The sequence below is a fragment of the Rhodnius prolixus genome, unplaced genomic scaffold, assembly GCF_049639745.1.
Source record: "Rhodnius prolixus isolate KJV_2025 unplaced genomic scaffold, Rpr scaffold_14, whole genome shotgun sequence".
NCBI lineage: Eukaryota > Metazoa > Arthropoda > Insecta > Hemiptera > Reduviidae > Rhodnius > Rhodnius prolixus.
The window spans coordinates 2,801,707-2,824,871 of NW_027411594.1; the positions used below are offsets into that span (position 1 = coordinate 2,801,707).

The 23,165-nt window shown below is 36.0% G+C and overlaps 1 protein-coding gene across 12 annotated transcripts in view; it reads right to left on the reverse strand.

The window, feature by feature from the left end:
- Positions 1 to 23,165, reverse strand: part of LOC141451657 (uncharacterized) — a 618,152-nt gene that overhangs the window by 280,245 nt on the left and 314,742 nt on the right. For 4 of the 12 annotated variants that reach the window (XM_074123131.1, XM_074123133.1, XM_074123130.1 and 1 more), the window contains exon 1: positions 4,718 to 4,826. The exons of 3 other annotated variants lie outside the window; for them this stretch is intronic. The gene's annotated coding sequence lies outside the window, so the exon portion shown is untranslated. Of the gene's footprint in view, positions 1 to 4,717; positions 4,851 to 23,165 lie in introns of those variants that run through there. 5 more of the 12 variants (XM_074123137.1, XM_074123134.1, XM_074123138.1 and 2 more) reach the window with 3 other exon arrangements.

Sequence of the window (23,165 nt, forward strand, 5' to 3'; positions counted from 1 at the left end):
AGAGTGAATATTTCCCAAAGATGTGGGTTTACAAAGTCACGGAATGAATCCCATTGCTGATGGTAAAGTGTTATTAAGTTTAAACATGGTTTAAGGTTGAAGTACTAAGCTGTGAATGAGGTAGGTAATGAGGTATATCGGTGAGGTAGAAAGGTCTGCTATGTGCTGAAGTAGTGGAGGATCTATTCAGAAGATTAACCAAGTGATGGTGTGTTTAATGATTGTTTTCTATGCTGCTGTCATAGTAATTATGAGTTTCTAAAGAAAATATGGAATTCAACGCGAGAATCTTATTTTACAGTTGTTTTTCTTTTTTCAAGAACATTTTCATTTATTCTTAAGAATAAATAAAGATGTGCTTTTATATCCATCGTATTTTATTTCACACATTTTTAGAGTTTGATCTTAATTTATTGAAATTTAATTTTTGCTGGGGGTGTACGACACAAATTCCACTTCTAAAAGCAATAAATTTCAGGCTGTAAAAAGAGAAAGGCCCGCCTAGAAGATTTATTGTGCATGGAACTGTATAGGTTGCCTAGAAGTAATAAATAATGATCATACCCATAAAAGAGGAAATACTGCTATCGTGACGAAGTTACGAAACTTATGTCCACCGGAAATTGGTGCTTTTTTGAGATACCTGAATAAATAAATCTAGTGTTCAACTTCACAGGGACTTCCCCTTACCGCAATTTAGGTAATGCAATTTTCTTTACCTGGTGAGGTGTCGCGTAATTTTGTACCCCAGCCCGGGGGGCCTCTGTGTGCAATTTTCCTCGCTTCTTGATTACCCTTCATTTTTTAAGTAATCTCTTTTTATAGTTCAGCATTAACATTATTGGATTCGTATTGAATTTATCATCAAAATGTTTTGTAACAATAATTTGAACTGTAATGCAAATGGTTACATTTGAAAATTTCACAAATTTGTTTTGTCCTAAAAAAATAATTGTCAACCCTTAATTAAATTGTAAAAGGACATTATTTTCCGGTTACCAATTAGAATTACTTTTTCATCGTGAAAAATTGACAATAACAATACTTTTTTGTTCTTCATATTCTTTTTTTTAAAAACAAAAGAACAATATTTTTAGGAAAACCAATCATGCAACTCCCCAATTGTTGGTCCTTTCACATATAATACAGGATACTGGTATCTCTTTTCTTTTTTTTTTTCTGCTGAAAGTACCAACTATATTTGTTCTTATTTACAGCGAATAGAAACACAGGCAGTGTTCCCGTGAGGAAACAGATTACTGGTTATTAATCAGGGATAATGATTTGCAGCTAACCAGATCATGTATAAAACATGTTTCATTCTGTTTTTCCACTGTCTAAAGTCTCAAGTTAAGCTTGAAAAAAAGGGGGGGAAAAAAACCATAAGGGCACAGCTTCCAGGGTTAACCCTACTATGAATGGCTGTCCAACAGTCAGTCCATAAGGACATCATCAGTCTTCTTTATCCCCGGCAGTAAGTGCTAACCCCTTACAAAATCCAGCCATTACAGTTGCCCTACAGATTTTTAAAAAACCCTGTTGCCATATGCGAACCATTTTTATCTAGGAAATAAAATTTAAAAGCCTGAATTCCTTTCTGACACTTCCGCCTTTCTGTTTTTATCCTCCCTTGAATTGATTTAAACAATAAAACTAGCAGGAGGAAAAAAAAAAACTGACTAGCTTACCATAATATTTTGCTCTGTAAACGGGATAAATGAATTTAAAACAGGAAAAAGGAAATGACTTTTTGTTTTAGTTCATTTATATAAAAGGAAATCGGAAAGTAAAAAGGAAAAATATGGAAATAGCTGTGCATTATAACGTTAATAAATGAAATCCAAATTTTTTTCCAATATCTAACCTATTTCCATATTGGAAAAAGCCGTGCTATCCGCCTTTGTACTGAACCCATGGGTTGCAGGCATTGCAAACTGATTACTTTTCTCTATGGGTTACGACTTAAATGATAATAAGTAGGAAATTAGACTCGTTCAGTTCGCTTGATACATATTTCATTACCAGAAGGCAGACTGTCAGAATGAATTTAATTATGAGGTACCTTCAATTAATAAGAGGTTGGAAATTATGATAAAAGTGAAAATTTACTAACTAAGCGTGATCCATTTAAAATGCACTAATCGCTAATAACTCTTTAGGAAAGCGGATATCCGGTAAACCCCATTAAATAAACTAAATGTTTTTCTTGTTCTAGTTTTCAAATTTTTCCACCCCCGATGCTGTATCTTCATTTTTGGCGGAGTTATGGCCCCCCCAAAAAAAAACTGATCAAGGTTTCATAAGGACCACTGGTTTTGACACAATTATTTTGAAACTACATAAAAACTTGTGAAAAATGACGTTAACCCGGTTTCGATATCCCTAATATTTGTCGAGATATTTAAGATCAAAGTTACAATTTTATCTATTCACGATTGGTTTTCAATATTAATTTTCCACCACAAATACAAGTTTCGGGAGGTCCTCTGACTGCAAAAAAATTCTATTTTTGACGAGAAGAAGAAAAAATAATAATAATTGAAGATTTTTAAAAAATGTAGTTTTTTTCTCTTTAATTTGTTTAATTATTTTGCAACTGTATCTAGTAAAACAAGCAAAAGAGATGGGAGATAAGGACAGCGCAAATACACATGCACGTATATATACTTATGTACATACATATACGCGCACAAGCATGTGCGCCAAGAGGCGTGAGTGGAGTGAACTACACCATCCAGTAATGGAAGCTGTTAGTTCGCCAGGTTGGCAAGCTTACGCAGCAAACATCCAAGGAGATCGGCGTTATATGTTGAGATGGCCGCGTGGCCACCCGCCACTTTAGTCTGCGAAGTGGGTTTGAAGGAAGTGTTGTTGTAGACATGTTGTGTTGATCAGAGGGTTGTAATGACTGTGTAGATTTGAGTGTAGTTTTGTGTGTATCGAGATTGCGGCTATTTCCAGAGACGAGAGGAATATTTAGATCAAAGTGTATAGTATGATTGGAGACGTAGAAGGGAGCGGATTAACTATTGTTCTCAGGATTTTTGATTGTAAAGTTTGAAGTCGATTGATGATCGATTTTTTGGCGCTTCCGTAGAGCTATGTTCCGTAGTGTAATGTAATGGTTGTGGTAGAATCAGGATAAATTTGTTTTATCATCAAATAAAAGCAACCATCACAACATGTTAATGTACCCAGTATGCAAGACTTCTTGACCAATGATTACGGTAAAGATCTTGCAAATATTATACTACAAATATTAGCTCTAATAAAATATTATTGAGGGAAAAGCGAAATACACAGTCGCCGCCCCAGAATCACAATATATTCTCTGGGATTTTGTTTTAAGCCTAACTTGTAGATGGGTTTAAATAAGTTTGGTCCAAGAACGAAAATTAGTACTTAGACAAGCTCCTGGAACTGGAAATAGGGAAAAAAGATCCTTTTCCGTCAGGTCGCACTTCCTGTGTACCAATCCTCTTCAAACTAGGAATTTTAGTTAGGACATTTCATAATTAATTTATTATCCAGGTTTATAGAACCGTTTTATATCCAAAATGGAACCCTAGAGGTGGAGGAGGAGTGGGTTAATGCACTCCTTTCTAAGATCTGCGCATAATAAGGTTAACTGAGCCAAATAATTCGAATAAATTTAATTTTACTACAAAATATATTTGACCATTAAGAAAGTTCGGGTGTTATCAGTCTGCAAAGAGAAGTGGGGGGGTTAAGCACAATCTGGTTTAAGTGTTGGTGGTGGGGGGTCAACTTGAGAGGGTTAACCTAACCAAGTTTTAGTAACCAGGAGGAGAATGTAGTAAATTTCAAGACGTTCTCAACACTGGTAAACATTCACCGCTTGAATATCATTAATTAAATACAAACTGTAAAGAGAATGTAAATTACTTTTTAGTAATTTGCATATAATTTATTTTGTACGGATAAATTTTGTATTTAGCGAAAGAAAATGTTTGTCATTCTGTATTATTCTGATTCTGATTTATGATATTAACTAATAAATACGTGTCGTTACATTTTGTATTATAATAAAACTAATATTGTGCTTAAATGTTTAGTTTAGTTTATTCTAAGATATTATATCCCCGTTTACCTAAAACTCACTCCTCTTCGCACAACAGATTGTGTTAAGTACGTAGGACACTTCATGGCCAAAAACGCCTAACCTGGAATCCATATACTAGACTCAAACGAAAAGAACTGAACAGACGATTCAAAAACTTCTCTCTAGACTTCTCGACAAGCGATCTAAACTTTCATTACAGAATAAACGACATATCTACACAATGATACTGAAACCTGCCTGGACTTACGGGAATGGAACTTTGGGGCTCAGCCAAAGCTTCCAATATCTACAGAAATCCAATCCTTCCAGTCAAAAAACACTCCGTGGAATCGCTGATGCTCCTTATTATGTCTCTAACTCTACCTTGCACCGAGATTTCCTTGTTCCCTAATGTTTCAAAAGCTATAAGATCCCGTTATATTAAATTCCACACATCAATCACCTCACATCCTAATCCACTTGTCAGCGCGTGAACGTTGACACCCCAAAGCGTAGCGTTAGTCGGGGCGCTATGCGCCAGCGGATAAAACCGGAAGTGACGAAGCGGGTCACAATAATCGTGAATAGGTCATATTTGAATACATGCAAATATATATAGAGAGTAGAGCAGAGGTAGGAATGAGTAACACTTACCCTTGCGGCCGGATGTGAAGCTCCTGAAGCGCAGTGCTAGAAGTATAAGGGCGAATGCCAGGACAGCGGATATGGTAGAGGTATAAGCGTCTCTAAGGAAAGCGGAAATCGTACATGTATGTGCGTCTAGAAGGAAAGCGGAAATAGTAACTGTATATACTTGTCTGAGGGTTAAGCGTAGCGTGGAGGAAGAGGGAAATCTCAGGAAAGGCGTAAGGAGAGGACGAACCTTGCACCGGAAGCGGGTCCACGGAGTGGCCCGCGAAGCGTAGAATTATTGGGGTGATGTCCCGGGATGTCAATCGAGTATACCACCAAGGCGGAAGCGAAGCGTAACAGCGTAGAGAAGCGGTAAGAAGCACAGTAAAACCAGCAGGCTCAAAGGCACATACAGCAGACCAAGCACCGTACAGGACGCTGGTCAGTAGCGGACTCCCTCAATAGATAAGGAGGTGACCCTATGGTCTCAGAGAAGGTAGAGGGGGTAGTTGGGCAGCGTGAGAATGGCATAGAATAACATCGAAAATAAGTTAAAATATATACAAAGCTGAAAGTCCAACCAGCGGAGGCGAACGTCAGTACGCGCGCGGGCGATGGGCCGACCAGCGCGAAGTCATAGCCAGCCGAACTGGCCGAACGTCTCCGATCGCGACCGAACACCACTTAATGCATTGCCTAGAAATATTCCAAGATGGGATTCTATTCTAAGGGAATTTTTTCTATTTAAAGAAATATTTCAGGTAAATGTTGGATTTTCCGGATGTTAGCTGCTCGACGCGACCACTTTAATCATTTCCTCTTTACAAAAAAAACTCATTAACTGCAAGAATCGAATAAAAAAAAAGCACAATATAACCAATAAAAATAAACTTTAAAAAGAAAATTATTTAAATAAATAACGGTGAAGAAAAAGAAAAGTAATTTTCTGTACAATAAAGAATCTGTATGTGCAATAAAAAAGTTTTCATATGTTGCAATTCACTTTTCCTAGAATTGCAGTTAAGCCTGAAATATGTGGGGAATAAGTTTGAAACTTACCCAAGTTGGAAATTTATTATATTCTTTAAGGAATGCTTTACCACAACGAGCTAAACTTTAATAATCTAAAACTATTTATAGTGAAAAAAGTTCTGAAATACAAAGTTGCTTAGTAAATCTTTTTCAAAATCCATTGCACTATTTGTTAGTTTGTAAAGCATGTCTACTTTCTCCTTTAAAACCAATCTATTTCCTCCACATATAAGTTTTCAACAATGCGAAAGTTGTGCTTTAGAGTGGTTGGATAGAATAAGTTAAAAGAATCTCGCTGATGTAATTGTAGAATAATCTTAAGAAGCCGGGATTCTGGTCCTAAATCCACTTCCGACTTTTTGTAATTATAGAAGTTACTAGTTTAAGAAGAACTCGTTCTAATTCGACTGAAAGTTTTCTAGTACTGGTTCAAGATCTGTTTCTCTTTTTTTATTTTTACAGCTTCCATCACGAAGTAATGAACTTAAAGGGGTTAAAGGTTGCCCAAGCTGAAGTTACATTCAAAGCCTCTTGAACACTTTTTAGAACCAGAGACTTACAGTTCATCATGGTCTTCACCAGACCAGCCCCATTTCCGCTTAGAAATACTGCATTAATACTGCAGTAGCTGAGTTGTTATTTATTTGCTACTGCTGCTTTAAAGGAAGGAGTCTTCGATCGCTTCCAATTTTCAATATCAAGATGCAATAAATAGAAAGTCTTCCCATTAGATAATTTTTTAAACAATTAGACGTTAAGTTTATTAAAAATATTCTTAAAAAGTAAATAATACGAAAAAATATACTACATTATCTGTTTCTTAAGAAGCCGTTCTGGCATTGCATTATGACATCAATACTTATCGACTCCATACTTGATGTAAAAAGTAACACCCAACGAATAGACTCTGATCTAGAGTGTGCCAAAACAAAGTACCTAATAACTTGAACACATTGCTATTTAATTAATCTAATTAAGCGCACTAATTAATTCAAGTTATTGTTTGCCCAAAACACGAATTACCTGATTGCAGTCAATTAATTAATTAATGTTTGAAAAGTAAACTAATTATATTCAACCCTGTTTGTTAATAAGAGTTAGGGGCTTTTTAAAAAGGAAATATTAATTCAAAAGTACAAGTTTTCAACAGTTACAAAAAGATATGGGGGGGAAGGAACTTCAAGACTACGTAGGACTGATGCGGAACTGATGATGGGCTGAGCAGAACTGAACTTGGACAGCGTTAGGGCAGAACTGGCTGGCCTGGTCGGTCGGTGTGGAAGTATTTATATGTTGTTAGAAGATGGCTGTTATCAAAGAGAATAAGTATGCGCTGGGGCTAGAGGTTTTGTGTATATAAATTAAGGAAAAAATCTTTTAACACAAATAGTATTCCAATTTTAGCAAGTTTTACTTTATTTTTTTCTTTTAATTTTTTCAGAAGTTAAAAAGTAGTTTCATCAAAACTTTTATCGTAATTTAAGCGGAACTCGCCTTGTGAGATGAAGGCGATTGCCTGACAAAGAACATGTTCCGTTGGACAAATTATTTCACCAGAAATAATGATGAAAAAAAGACATGAAATAGGATTATCATAAATACATCTGACCTCACAATTCTCGCAGTCAGTTCCATCAGGAAACTTATAATCGGTCAGGGTGGAGGCGCCATTAAAAAAAAAAATAAAAAATAAAGAAATGTGAAAGGCGGTCAGCAGTGAACTTGGGTACAGCGATTGTAGTTCAGAATTTGGAGTGCAGTGGCAGTGGTATGAACTTGACTAGGGTAGTTTTAAAATTCCAAAAGGAAGCCGAGGTGAGGCAGTTCTATGCAGAGAGCCGACACAAGTTTTGTTCTTATATTTTGGGAATATTATTGTAATTAAGTGTGGTATTATAAGTAATTACTAATTGACATCTTGTGTTTGCCATTTTGAGTTGTAACTCCCTCACTATACTCTATATTATAGGTTTGGATTTCTTTGCAACTCTGTTTTTCACAACAGTAATGTGCTCGGGAGAAGTAAATAAAGTGGCAAACAGACTTGGCTCGTTTTCTTGCAGAGACGACAGTTTGGGTTAATACGATCTCAAATTTTCTTCAGTATAATTTCCGCGGTTAGTGTTCTGCCTTTTATGCGTAATTAGCATTTCTCTACAGTGAATTAGAAACTGAGCCAATATATAACAAAAAAAAAGAGTAAAAATAATTGGCCATCTATCCCTACTGTTTGATGGCCATCTGTCCGGAATGCTAGGGAGAGATGGCCAACATGATAAACATAACTCAACGCGTACTTTTGGACAGTTTTAGAAGTTAGGATTCATTAATGTATACTGTACTTTCCTAATATGTAAAATACAATACTAAAATTTCGGCAAATGCACTCGCTGCAGCACGCAGTATGTAACTATCATAACATTTTTTGTTGAGACGATAATGTTTTTATTCTCTGAGTTAATTAATAACGCTTTGACGCAGACCAAAATTTACTCTCTGTAGTCAGAGATGAACGTTCATCACTGGAGAGGTCACGCAGCGCCTTCGGACGACATTTCGGTTAAATTTCGGCTGTTGGCCATCTCTCCTGATTGGCCATCACATCCGGACTTTACCTTACATTCATTTAAGATAAATTAATATTGATACAACTCCTAGGTATATTGTTACCATCCATTCTGAATTAAAGAAAACCCAAAGTTCTTCAATAATCTAGCTAATAGGGAGACCCAGATAGAGAGTTGATGCTCTCTGAAGAAGTTATTCAGGCATTCTCATCAGGTGAAATAGTTATATTAAGACATAAAATTCTTATTATAAATTTCTTTTTTGCCGATGTAGAGGCTTGACAGTGACACAGTTGTGAAGAGAGTGACATTAGTAACTGAAGTGTTAGTAAAGAATGAATATAGTAATAAAAATAAACGGTAAGTAATAAAAAATAAACCGTGGCGGTTCCTCAATTATTATTATTTATTTAAATATTTAAACATTTCATACCAAGTATTAAACTATAACTAAAACAACTCGACTGCAAGGAAATGAAGATAATTATATAAAAGAGAGGACATTGTACGTGAGATCTCCAGTTTATTTATTAATGAATAAAGTGTTTAATTACTCAGCATAAAACCTGGCATACTTGAGACTTTATACCAGAGATAAACAAGCCAGACGAGACTGAGTTAGGAGGTGGAACGAAGGCAGTACTTATACTAACTTAATTATGAATATTAACGTTAGGGTGGACATTAAATCTTCAATATTATTTATAAAGGACAATGTTTATAAATTAAGAGACTATAGCAGAGAATTGAGCAATATTCTAGCCTAGTGGTCTACCGGGAAGGATCAGGGTCTACTTTGTTGGTCCAATATTTGATGGCGTGGAATTCCAGTCTTATATAGCTCAATTACAAGACCTAAAACTTTAATGATGGGACAGAGATAAACAAAATTCAAATATCGCTAAATTAATAAATAAAAGTGTGCAGCAGAACCTAATAATCTAAAAGAATGGAGTTTCCATTATTAAAAACTATCCTGGAGGAAGAAGTGGATTAACTGATTCTGTAGGGATCTACCACTAACAGTATCAACACTCGATAAGGATAAATTATAGCTCAGCCCAATACAACAAGTTATGCATCTTGAGTCGGAAGATTGGAAGGCATAGGGGATGACTATTTGTCAAGGATACGCCTCCAAGAGACCAGAAGTCTTCTTACAGTAAGTTGCCTTTTCAGACTAAAGAGGAAACTTCTCCTGTAAGCCTGCTTAGCTGCCAGGTGTTGGCGTTAAGTTAGAAGGAATTAACTATCCTAATCTTTTGTGTGCCCTCTCTATCTATGGCTTCTTAGAGAACTTGGGAAGTTATCCGGCGTTGAAGCAGGGAACATCCTTTACGGAGGTGCCGGAGAAGGAGATCTGGTACAAGGGAATAATTAAATCTCTAACGTTGAGATTTTTTTTTTAAGAATACATGGATGGGTATCAGAGTTGAAGGAATGTAGAGATCCCAACTTCTAGTGATTTAAAGCACCATCTTTAGAATATCTGAAGAGGGAGTTAAGAACTTGGTTGAATAAGGGACCTGATTAATCCTTGACTCCAGGATCCCTAAAAAATCCATAATAAACCTCCTTAGCTTAGAAAGAGCTCTTAAGTAGAATTGGGGAACATTGGGGCGATGGCGAGAGTTAGACCAGGAAGAGGTTTTTCCAAACTGTTCTATCGTCACCTGTTAAATTCCTACGCCAACACAACTTTCTTTTATCCATTTAATAAGGCATGATTACTCAGAATTATTCTCCACAGAGGTCACATTGTGGCCGGGTCCAGCCTCTGTGGAGACAAAGATGGGATGGGAGCAAATGGGGAAGCATATTTTTCTGATAGCATTGCGTATATTTGTCTCTAGCGCTTAGGAATCATAAGCAAAAAAAAACCTTGTATGCGTAAAAAGGTGATGTCTCCCCAGCTTAGAGCAAAAAGCATGTTTGGCTGCAGTGCTTAGGGAACAGAGAGCCTAATCTTAAAATATTGAAGAACATCGGAAAAGAAATAAAAGCCAGAGACAGTTGTCCATTTTTTATGTGACCGACATTCAGCTTTTAGTTAAACACTGCTGAAAGGAACTCTAGGGAAATGTCTAGCCGAAGTAGAACTTCCAGATTCCTGCACTATTCTAAAACATCCTATTCAGGTATTCTTCCGGTATTTAATTATTACGAAGTATGGAGCTTGTTTGGCAAGCCTGTTTCGGCTGGTTTTTAAGTAGCTCTTTGTTGTCGTCTTGTCCCTGCTTCACCCTCTCCCTAAGACATTCAGTAAGTATTCAGGTTTTTCCTGCATTCCGTTCTCTTAACTTATTCAACACCTCTTTCCTTTAAGATCATTCTCATTCTGTCTTTAGATCTTGCTAGTTTAGTTGAACTACTCTCCATTGTCTTTCTTCTTGTTAAGAACGTGTTTACATAAATTATTTACATGAAATAGTTTCTACTACTGTTATAGTTGTAATAACCTTCCAAAAGTAAGAATTTCTAACTGCACATCTATATTTACGAGTATATCCGTAACTGCTGTATTTTTCTAAGCACGCTCTTAAAGTAATTACATTTCTAATACATTTTTCAAGTTTTATAACCAAAAAATTGTTCAAAAATTTACTTTTATGTAAAAAAATTATATAAACCTGTACTGGATAGACGAAAGAAGACTATTGTGGTTAGGACATGTTCTTCGTATGAACGATACGCGCCTTTCGAAAAAAGGCTTTGATGGCAACCTGCTGGTAGGCAAAGAAGAGGAAGACCTATGATTAGGTAGATCTGTGAGAAAGCTAAGCTCAGGATCGAGAAGAATGGATGCTTGGTGCAAGAACGGAATCCTGGTTAGGGAAATATCTTGGAAGAAGAAGGAGAATAATAATAAAAAAAAAGATATTTGTTAAAGAATGAGGTCCATGACTACTGCTTCAGATCTAAAGCCAAGATCTTTGCCTGAAAGATGGAGTTGCCTAGACACCGACAGTCAGAGCGAAGTGTTCTCATGTCTCCAAATAGACATTGCTCCAAAATCTTTCTTTTAATCTGGATCCATTCGTGTGACTTATAAAAACAATTTCTATAAACAACATTCAGACAGAACCCATCATCCTTTAAAATGCAATCTGGCGATGATCAGATAGAAACAAATAAAGAAATGTTTTTCTCATCTGTGAGATTGATTCCTGAAGAAAATCATCCAGCAATTGGAAGCAGAACATCCCTAACATCATATTGCTTACATCGTTAAAAACCCTGACTGTTTTTGTCCAGTAACAATCTGGCTCGAGTATTATTGTAGTCAGAAAAAAGATAAGTAGTAAAAAAAAATATCTATAACTTTTTTTAAAAAATTATTACCAATACTGTATTTACAATTTGAATTAGGGATATTTTGAATGTAAAGTTTGAGGAAGCAACAACAGGTGGTTCTTCCATAACGCACACTTCATATGATCGTACTATGGGCGCGCGCCTACACCATTCTGTTAAGGCTAAAATAAAAATAGAATTTACTTTTCAGAAGTTCACTGAGCTGGAAAACAAAAGAAAATGTTTTAAACAAACTCTGAAATTCCGTGTTATCTTAACATATAATACTCTAGCCAAATATGATAAAGATAGTCTACTATTTAGAACTCTTTTTTTGGATTAGCACTATCATAAAAGAGCTTTCTAAGCTTCCTTTTTCGTTAAAGCTCATTAAGGTAAATTGAAAAGCATAGTATACTGTTACTTTTCTTAATCTTGGGAAGAATAGTTTATACTCTTAAATGAAACTATTTTATCTCTAACTGAAGTGAGAGAATATGATCGATAATTTCATAGCAGACCGGATATTAGTCGGCGTTCCAACTAAAGGATTTGTTCCAACAGAATAGATCTTTGTTTCTTTACTTTAAAAATAGGCGTCCCAAAAATGTGGTGTTTTAAATGAATATGATCTTGAGTTTAGAGAATATCTCTCTCCTCAAAAATTAAAAAGATAAAAAGAAACACTTGAATTCATGTTTTGCTTGGAGCTAGGCTGCGAGATGATTAGAATTTTGCGAATGCAATTTAATAAAGCAGAAGTCAGAAATCATGAAAACAATCTTTTACAAATAACAGACGTCTGAGAGCTCAAAGGTCGTCAAAATTGATCTGTGATAAACTCAATAAACTTAGCAAAGAAAATAAAACTGCCAAGACCAGTTGGTGCAGCATCAAATGAAAAAAGAAACGAGGAAATGAGTGGCCTGGCAAGGTAAAGCACTATATACGTACCTCTTCATGAAAACAAGTGAAAGAAAACACCAAGCAGAACTGAAGGGGGTGGATGAGGAAGACAAAGAGAACTAAAGCTCTGAGGTGATCTCCCAGGAGATGACTATGACGTACAAAGGATCTAGGGGCCATTTTGACCGGAAGAGATCTATTGAGTAAGAAATGGCTGAACACGCTGAAAGACTTTCATAATGGGCATTGTCCAACTCGGATGGTTCAACTTGAAAAAAGCAGATGGCACTGCAGTTTCTGTTTTGTTAGTTTGGTAAGATATCTGTTCACCTCTTAACAAATTGTGATGTCAACCTTCAAGATCGATATAAATTGTAACGGGAATTCAGTAAAACATTTAATAAAATTCAATGCTAGAAGGAACTGAAAGCCGATGTAGTATAAGGAAATTAAATGCGTTGAATATTAAAATGGATAATCAACGAAAACTTTATAAAGACATCGGAACTGAACTATACTATAATAAATTAATACAAAAAACTAAAATTCTTAAGACTAATTATGAATGAAATTGAAATATGAATAATTGATGAAGCTACGGTAGTGTAAGCTTCAAGTTGGTGGGTCTTAAGTCGTGATGAACTGTAAAGTTTCTAACTGTTCCATTGTAAGTCTTTGCAGTAAAGTAACTTTTGCAGGTAGACGTTTTTTTGTTTTAAGTAAAGAAAATCAGTATTTATCATACTTGTAAGTCTCAAGAAACATTTCAACTTTGACCGCTCGACTTCGAGAGCTGCTGAAGCTAATAATAAAGCCGATGGACTATTTCCAGTCCATTGTACATAAAAAGCAAGTCCTACAATATAAGTTCTTGTGAGCTATTGTGGGTTTAACAATACCCTTTTTTTTATACCCGACCAGTGTCCTCGCCAGTATACATTTATACTTACAGAATGGATTTTCCCAATTTAAAATAATCCTATTTGTGCCAACAAAGTTCAAAAGTCATTGTTAAGGAATTACATTAGTTTCAAGGTAAGTCCGGTAGTGTAATTTTTTAAAAAAACTGGATAAAACAAGTTTTTTAAATTCTCTAACTAGGGTGAGGAGGTTATTACGATCATGACAAATTTTTTATTACGAATAGTCCCCGGAAGTATCTGTTTTAAAGGTCTGCCGACGTGTTCCGTTGCTTGCAACTAAATATCTCTAATACGAAAAATCGTAGAAACTCCACTTAGATGTTTTAGGTTCATCTATCGACCCTAAAAAGTGACCAGATGGCCGCCATGACTTGTAAGTAGTAGAAGGTCGAGGGTATGGACTCTATCTTGGCGCTCAGGATGTCTGTAGGCAACAATAGTGGATCGGCATTACCACTGAACTCTTTACGCGCCCCAAATCCAGCGTCAGTACGTGTGTGCAGAGTTCAATCGATCTGAGGATCTATACGCGTTATAAGCAAGGTAAGAGATATCTTTGGGGGGCCGATAGTCCTGGCTTCTTGACCACGTTCGTCGAGCCATTCATCAGTTCTTCCAGCTCCAGATCTAGATGAATTGTCTCAGGCCAAAAAAAAAAAAAAAAAAAAAATCAGTCATCCTAAGATGTTCGTCGGCCGTTAGAAACAAGTTGTCCGGTTTAACATCACGATGGATGATGCCGTGACTATGCAAGTACTGAAGTTAAGGTTTCAGAAAAAAAAGTCATCCAAGCGGAAGTCCCACTTTACTGAATTACATTTGGGTGGGGGGAGTTTACTCAAAAACGGCTCCTGCACTCAACTAATCCCTTAGAGTTGTAAAATATATGATGGTCGCGAGTAAAACAGAGATATTGTAACGAAATTGACCTGAGGAGAGAAGAAAGGCCTAGATTGTTCTAGGGGTTGAGCAACCAAAGTCGGTAACAGGCCACCACTGTGTAAACAAAAGGCCAGTCTCTACCTGAGCCGGAGAAGAAAGGGCTAGATTGTTCTAGAAGTTTAGTGACCGTAGCCTGAAACGGTCCACCCCTGTGTGAAAGCAAGCTAAGGGAGCGGCCCCAGTTGGTGTGGTGGCAGTATGTGTTTTTCCCAGCCAGTAGTGGCAAGTGGGAGTGAGACAGATGGAGTTAAGAGTGAGACAGATGGAGTTGGAGTGGGGCAGTCGCAGTTAAAGGGAGGCAGACACAGCTGGAGACAGTCTTTGAGAGTTAGTTTTGTGAGACACTTTGGAAGGAACAGTTCGAGAGAGTATGTTGTGGGAGTGCTTCAGAATTAGCCAGTTGGGCAGTTAGTCAGTGAGTGAGTAGAGCTTTGTTAGTGCAGCTGAGACTAGTGCAATTCGGTGCAGTGCGGACCAGTGGTCAGTCGTGGAACAGTTTTGTGGCGTTACGTAGTGAGTAAGTAACAGTAAACTCTTGTGACTGTTGTAAATGGTAACTAATGAATAGCGTTAGTTGCTAGTAAATGTTAATGTTAGTAATGTTAATGTGTTAATAAATCAGGTTATTGCTTACAAATTTAGCGAGTTTTATTATTTATCAAACCCACATATTATTTAAATTAACTAGTGGCAGGCACTAGTTGTGGTTAAAGTTTTTAGTAAAAGGACAAAAACTTTACAAAATGAACCCTAAAAAACATTAGACTTGGCAACTCTCTCCAAGAATTTAGAGGAATTTACTCCCCTAAATGTTGGTGTCTTGCAAAAAGAAAGTGATAAACTGCTTAAAGGTATAGAGCGAATTTCGATTGAGTCTAGTTTTTAGTATCTGTTAACAAAGTTGTTCTAATTCTATGGTCCGAGTTAGCGCATGTCTACCATAATGGAAATAAGCCAGCCGGAAGTTGCACTGAAGAAGTATCCGGGGAATAAAGACCTCAGATATTGCTACGTCTTAATTTAAAAGAAAAAGAAAACGGAAATCGAAGATATCTTATTATTTTCTTTTCAATCTTTGGGAGGAAAATTATACTTGTTTTAAAAAAAAATTGTTTAGTAGAGCCTAAGTTATTTAATTAGGGCGTGTTGTGACGTCATGAAGCCAAGGGATTTTTTTTTGTTTAATGTTATAAGCGGCGGAAACATCAAACAGAAAACTGAAAGACAGAATACAATTGGCCGATAGTTGAACGTGAATCCAATTAAATTACAAAAGCTAGCCCACTCACATGGACAGTTGGAATCGCGTTGCCAAGCCCGCTGTGAATATTCATTTCAAATAGCTTTAACATCCAGCTCTACTTTCCTTTTACGTCATACAACATTTTCCAGTAGAGAAGAGTAAAAACGATTATCTAAAGAGACAATTTACCTATTAACAAATCGATCGTTTATCAAATCAACCATTAATCCGATGCTGAATAAAACTTAATACCATAATCAGAATTAATCAAAATGTTCGCAATTATTTTTCTTTTCATCTAATCCGATCTTATTTTACAAAGAAAATCAAAATCATATCATTCTCTAAGACTCCAACTAGACAGACGATTAACAGGGAATCCTGATCCTAGACTTAAACGAAGTGAAGTAAATTACTGTTACAGAATGCTAAAAAAGATTGAATTAGACATACGCTCGAAACTTGCATTGCAAGACAAAATACAATTGTAAATTTCGGTACTAGTCCCCCCTATGAACTTAACGGGAATACCATACATCGCACTTAATCCCATCACGCTTATGCTCCCCTTTACATATCTAACATAACCATTCACACCGTCCTGAGGATGCCCTCCATAGCCGACTTAGCCTAATCCCATTATCTGAAATTCCATTCCAGACTAGCTCCTCATTCTAATCCGCTCATCCAAGCCCTTTCCACTCTCACTAACCCACTAACCCGACAAATCGACTATGACCATCTGGAAGCCTGACGACGGCTATCCAGAGAGAGGTATTAGCACTCCGTAATCACCTTAATGGCCTGTGGCGGCGGCTGTCACCGTTGGTTGGCCGACGTTCTGATGTATACAGCCATCTGTTTTACTTGTTATACCATGAAGTACAGTTGTGAAATTCTTAAAATAAAATAAAAATCTCGTGGAGACATTATAATAAATTACGAAGACATAATATTCTCCAGCAACATCATCTATGTGCTTAAATCTGTAGCAGAGCTAGCAAAGAAATATGAATGTATTTAAAAGTTATAGCCGATTAGAATGAACGGAAGAAACTGATTAGAGAAGGATTACGGTGATTTTAATTTCGGTTAAGCTATAAGGATGGCAGGATTATAGAGTACTGATCCATCCATTAGCTGTAGTTTATGTAAATAATTGTATATAGTAGAGGGATGAATGTGTGAAGTGAATGTATTTATAAGTAAGAATGGAGAGTGAGTGATGTTCTAGTGATAAGCACCTAGACGATGCTGGCTGTATGGCGGAAGTCAATGCCAAAAACAAAAGGCAAAATAATTATAATAATAAATTCTACAATAAATTTTCAAGAAATGTTCAGAAGGACTTAGCAACTAAAAGTAATAAGGATGGGAATTTTAATTTCAAACTTAACCTTAACCTACGCTTATGTGCGGATGGCAGATTTATTTACTTATTTTATATACCTTTAAATTGGCATTAACATTTAAACGGCTCGCCATTCAGCGATAAAATCCGAAATAGAGTATTAAGATGTCAGTGACTGCCTCTATAGTCACCATCAGAGACATCCAAGATAGCCCCACAGCCAAAGACAAATCATTGGCGAGATGTCTTGGCGGGTTGGTGGGGATAGTGGAAGCTGGGAGGGCTTGGAATTAGAAGCTATCTTGTCACGGAGTATCTGGTATCCGCATCTCGGTATGGCAGGTACTGGGAGATACGATAAAAGTTTTTTTCCTTTTATCAGTTCCGTACAATATAAATCAGTACATCCTGGTGGAATATAACAGGAAATGTACAACATCTGAGGTTAGCACCCGGAGCCTCTATCTCGTAAAGACAACACTGTCCATAACCCGGAGAGTAATCTGTAAGAAGTTCCTAAGAAATAGGAAATCTAAGGACCAACAGCTGGATTCAAATCTATGAGTTCCACGTTGGAATCCAGTACACTAACTACTGAGCTAATCCTTTCTCTAGAAGGTACATTTCATTTTATACATTACACAACAAATTTTGGAGAGCAACAAATCTTTTTGAGATTCTGTAACGGTAAAATTCAGTTCAGTTTCTTTGAGTGGAGTTTGTAGTTTCCAAGTTAATCGTCTGTCTAAGTCAGGGGTCGGCAACCTATTTTAAGTAGAGAGCCATTTCTCCTTACATAATTTTAATAATTATTACCAAGAGCCGCAAGGATGATAGAGTAAACAAACTCTGTACATCATTTGTATTCACAGATTATTATTTTATGATATTCAATAACATTTAAATGTTTTATATATTTATTTTCACAGATTGCAAAGTAAATAAACCAATAAATAATAACTAAACCTGTGTTTGAATGAAAATGGCGGCAGTCCTATATATTATATTACGTACTGTATTTTAATATAATTCTATTCAATTTCAAACCTATCACATTTGAAATTCTTTTTGAAAAAAATATCTTGAATAAAATAGAAATATACAATTTATTTTTTGACAGGCTGAAGAGCCACAAAATTTGGATAAAAGAGCCGCATGCGGGTTGCCGACTCCTGGTCGAGGTGGAGTCCTAAATAATGGACTTGTAGTATCTGCGGGGATGGAAATATGGCAGGAAGGGTTTTCTTTGTTTAGGGTGAAGAATATATGCTTGGATTTAGTTGGTAACTGTTTTTTTCTCCTCAAAATTGATACTTCTAATAAGCCGGAAAACAGTGAGTTTGCGGTACTTCTTCTTTCAAAAGGGCTTCGAGGAAGTGGATTTTTTTTTTCATTTCTTCACCAATTTCAAAACAGATTTCAAAGTGAGTGATTAGAAATAGCACTTTATAAATATTTTTGCAATTCCTAAATGGACATAAATCTTACTCCCATCTCATTTTCTCTCATTACACAAAAGGAAACAGTAGGAAAATAGCAAAGGAATGGAGAATAGCCAGGTTGGAGTGAAGCCAGGATTTCCCCTTAAACGCCCCCCCCCAAACCTCCTCCCATACCGACAACGGCCATGTTGGTTATCTATTCTCCCGTGGCAGGAAGTGATTGCCTTTCCCAGGGGGTGACTATAGAAATCATTGCTACCAAGCCAAGGGTGTCTTGCCAGCCAGTCTATCTTCCCTTTAGCCTTACCTTAATGGCAAAATTCGATTAATGTCCCTAGATACCGTCTTGCAATTAAACCACTTTTAACTCTTCTAACTAACGGAGCAACCAGTTTCAATTTACAAAATGTTTATAGTAAATCTTTATTGATATTATTTGTATAAATTAATAAATAATTAAATTTAAGATAAAATAAGCTGAGTAAATAATGGATGAAAGAAAATTGATGGCGAATTTTCGTTCTTTTGCTACATTGAAGTAATTTGATACATAGTGTTGGAAATGTACTAAGGTCTCTTCGTCGTATTTACGTAATATTTACGATACAGTAACATTAAAATATTGAAAATATGTGGAAATATCTTCACAAAACAATCTTGGAATACCATTCAAGCAAAGTATGACTGAACTACAAACAGACAAATACTGGCTTAAAGCTTTCACTTCTCCTAAAACATTTCACAAGATATTTCTAGTAATTTATACACACACAGGAAGTGGCGATGTTTAAGGAAATTATAAAATTATTCATGCACAATAATCTTTTCATTAATTTGTTTTTCATTGTTACTGTTTTCTCATTTACATACAAATTTTTTTGGAGTTATCACGTTTTACCAAGTGGAAATTAACAAAAGTTAAATTTAGAGAAATAAATAAATATACAATCAATTCCATGGCCACTAAAATAAATCAATTAAATTTATTTAAATCTTGAATGTAAATGAAAGCTAAAGTGGGTAGCAAAAAAAAATGTGACAAATTAATGGGAAATTGTTGGTTAGTCGCAAAAACGGGGTTAACCAGTTACAGTCAATTTGTCTCGATATAAATCGAATAGGGGGGGAAATGACTACCCATTTAATTAACATTTAGAGGGGTACAATCAACACATGCAAATAGGCCTGATGGATCCTGTTACTACAAGGCTAACTAAATGCAAATTTAAAAAAAAAAAAAATAATAAAACGCTATTTTTCTCAGTTTTTATAAAATTTCTTCGCTGCACAAATTGGACTACATTAATTTATATTAGCCAATGAAAACTTTTGATTAATTTAATCAATTTCAGAATTTCACTATTTTTGAAAACATTTCAGTTTAAAAAGGAAATGAACTCGGTAAATTGCGTTTGAATTGCCTTCATTGGCAAAAGGACCTTCACTATCTAACCAGCGACATATCTATCTGCACTCATTAATACGAATAATGTAATCTAAATTCTAAGTGCCTGCACCGTCATCCCTGCATCTATTTCAACCTAAACCCATTACACTGGAGAATGTACTCTCCAATTTTTTGTAGCCTAACGGAAGCAGTGCTCAATATTATATTCTTCGAGACCTGCATTGTGGAACTGGGTTCGATTCCCCGGTCTTAGGCCTTGGATTTTTATTTAATGGTTAATAAAAGGAATTTTACAGTAAAGTATGTTTGCTAGTCGCCTCCGTCCACGACACCTAATTCGGTAGTTGGACGTTAAGCCCCGCCTGAAAAAATAGGCGATTACTTTGCTTTATTTATATTCTTGACCTTCATGACTTCTGCAGTCATCACTACAGAGGTTACATCGATTGGAATTCAAGAACCCTAGTAGTAACAGTGTCTATCGTAGTTCATAAGATAATAATGATCTCGTAAAGAAAGGATGCTGATAAAGTATCGAGTACTATCTTTCTCTCTATCTAGAGTAACGAGAGCATATTTCTGATATCTTCTTCATTGCATTCTGTACTTGACGGTGAAGAGTTCTTATTGATTCTTCACACTTATGAGCCATAAACTGTGTGATTAGATTTTTTCAAAACCCAGTTATTGTCTTAAAAACTCTTTTACTCACAGACCGTCTTTCAAACCACCATCCATTTGTGTGAAATTGTGCAGAAAATTTGAATATAATAGCTAAGTATTAAATTAGTAAGTCAGAGTTCACCAAAATGGTTATGAGCGCGCTTAGCACTATTTACTCGTACTTAGGATGAGCACTGAAAGGATACGTGGTAAATAAATTAGATTTTGGGTAGAAAGTAAATAACCCCTTAAAACCCCGAGTCTGGCTATGAAGATATGATTCCTCAGGAGAGTAGGAAGAGGGACAAGACTAGGATTGATCGGCCAATGATTCTACTTGCCAAGAACACCATCTACAAGATATGGACCTCTTTTAAAACTCTTCCACAAATAAAATCCGTTTTGAAAAAAAGATTTATTTATTTGATATAAATCATTAAAACTGTAAAAATAATTATTTTATACTAAGATCATGATGAACTGAAATATCTACATATCTATACCCAAGATAGTTCGTTCTTTTTGTGACTGTGATGATTTCTCGAGATATCAGGGACTAGTATTTTAGAGTTAGGTCTCTAGAATGGGGTGCGTGCTATCTAATTTAGGCCAATTTAATAGGCGGCCAGTGCGGAGAGAGATAATTGAGCATCAAGAATTTAACTCACTTTCAGTGGCAAAGACATGGCGGATGTTCCGTGAGGACCAGCTCTTCATCTATTATGATGTTCAGTCTTGGCAAGATGTGATTTAACAAATGTTGCGGCCATTATGAAGAACAAGGTTAGTAGTAAAGAGTAAAGCAGCTATCTGTCAAAGAAGTTTTGGTTTGGGATGTCTGAATGGTGCTTGTAGGATTAGCTAAAACCATTCAGAAATAATAGATCAGTAGTTGTTTGGAAACCAAAGAATACTCCAATACTAATGATGGTTTTTAACCTTACTCCTGGGCAAAAAAGTTCCAAGCTCTTGTAACTACAGGAAATCTACAACATTAACCTGAAAAACCAGAACCCACTTCCGTGTTCTATTGAACGTCATGATGTAGAAGAAACGTACAAGAAATTTTTTGTTTTTGTTTAATAGAGGCCTAAAACCCAATAAAATCTTAAAACGAACTGTACTTGCGCAGTTTTAGAAGTTACCTAATATATTTTTCCAGTATAAGCGGCCAATTTCCCAAGCTATTTTTCTTTTCTATTTTCCCCCCAAAAAATATATATGAACCAATAAACATTTCGCTAGTAATAAAAATACATAAACCACATTCAATCAAAAATTTAATGGGCCCTAAGCTGAGAAGCACGTTTTGGTGGCTTTTATTGGCTATATAACATGGTATTATCATAGGTCTAGGGATTCTGCCTGTGGTGTTTACAGCCAATAAAATATCTCCCTCACTTATTTCAAGAAATTGAATTTAGCTTGCTCTAATCGTTACTTAGATTTTTATTTGTTATTTTAGTATTTAGAGTTTAATTTGTAAAACGTTTCTAATTTTTTTTTAATCTTTTATTGTAATTTACCACTGCAACGGTTGTTGCAACAAGCAAATATGGTAAAAGAAAAAAGAAATAGAAGAAAATCATGAGTGGAGAAGGCACCCAGTGGTGTCGCTCCAGTAACGTGCTTTGCTCTCACGATAAGAGAAGATCACGAGGCCATCTTCTCTTCAATCTCCTTAGAGGATTACCTGGTAATGTGGAGGAAGATAGGTGTTCTATGAGAAGGTTAGGATGAGCTGCGGTAGAGGAATGAAATTTGAGAAAACGAGAGTTAGCAAGATCTGTAATGAAAGGGATTTTAAGGTTATTTTGGATAGTGAGGTTAGATACATAGAACGGAGCGTTCAGAAGTTTTCGAAGTATTTTTAGTTTGTAATATCTGGAGGCGAATTGGAACGCTTAGTCGATCCCCAATACTTCGATGCCGTATGACCAAATAGGTCGCGGTAACAGCAGGTATAAGAGTCTTTTGTTTTGTAGGTTAAGTTTCGAACGTTTGTCAAGTAGTCTGGCGAGAAGTTTTTTAAACGTTGGTTAGTTTCTTGTCTTTTCGAGTCTAGTATGGGGGGGGGGCGATTCCATGTCAACCGTTTGGGCCTAGGTACAGTCCAAGGTAGCGTACTTTGTCCACAGTTGGTACAGGAGTTTGGTTCAAGATGATGGGAGGTAGGATTTTCCGTCCTGAGAGTAAATACTATAAACTTTGATTTCGTAACGTTAGTTTTGATTCACCAATTGAAAAACCAGACTAATTCCTTATTAACACTAAGAAGTTAAAAAAAATGTTACGTATAGAGAATGCAGATACATGGTCACACCACTAATTGTTTGGAAACCAAATTACTTTAAAAAAAAAAAAAAAAGCCCAGTGCCTTCTCAATACCGGACGTGGCCTAGAAACTACTAAAAAGAAAAACAAAATCCAAGTACTGCCATTTTTCAAGCACCCAGGATATCTGGCTTACAAGACCACCGTCCAGGTAATGGGACGTAAAGCCTGCAAAGAAAAGTTGGTATTACTGTACTTACTTCCTTAAAAAACACGGATACGCCGACCATTTTCTATAAAAAAAAACACTTTAAGATGGTTTTTCGAGGGATGCTCTACACTTATTCAAAGATTTAATCGAAATAACTTCCTTTCACAATAACAGAAAGTTATGGGTGAGTGTTTAAAGAAAATGCAGGTTTAA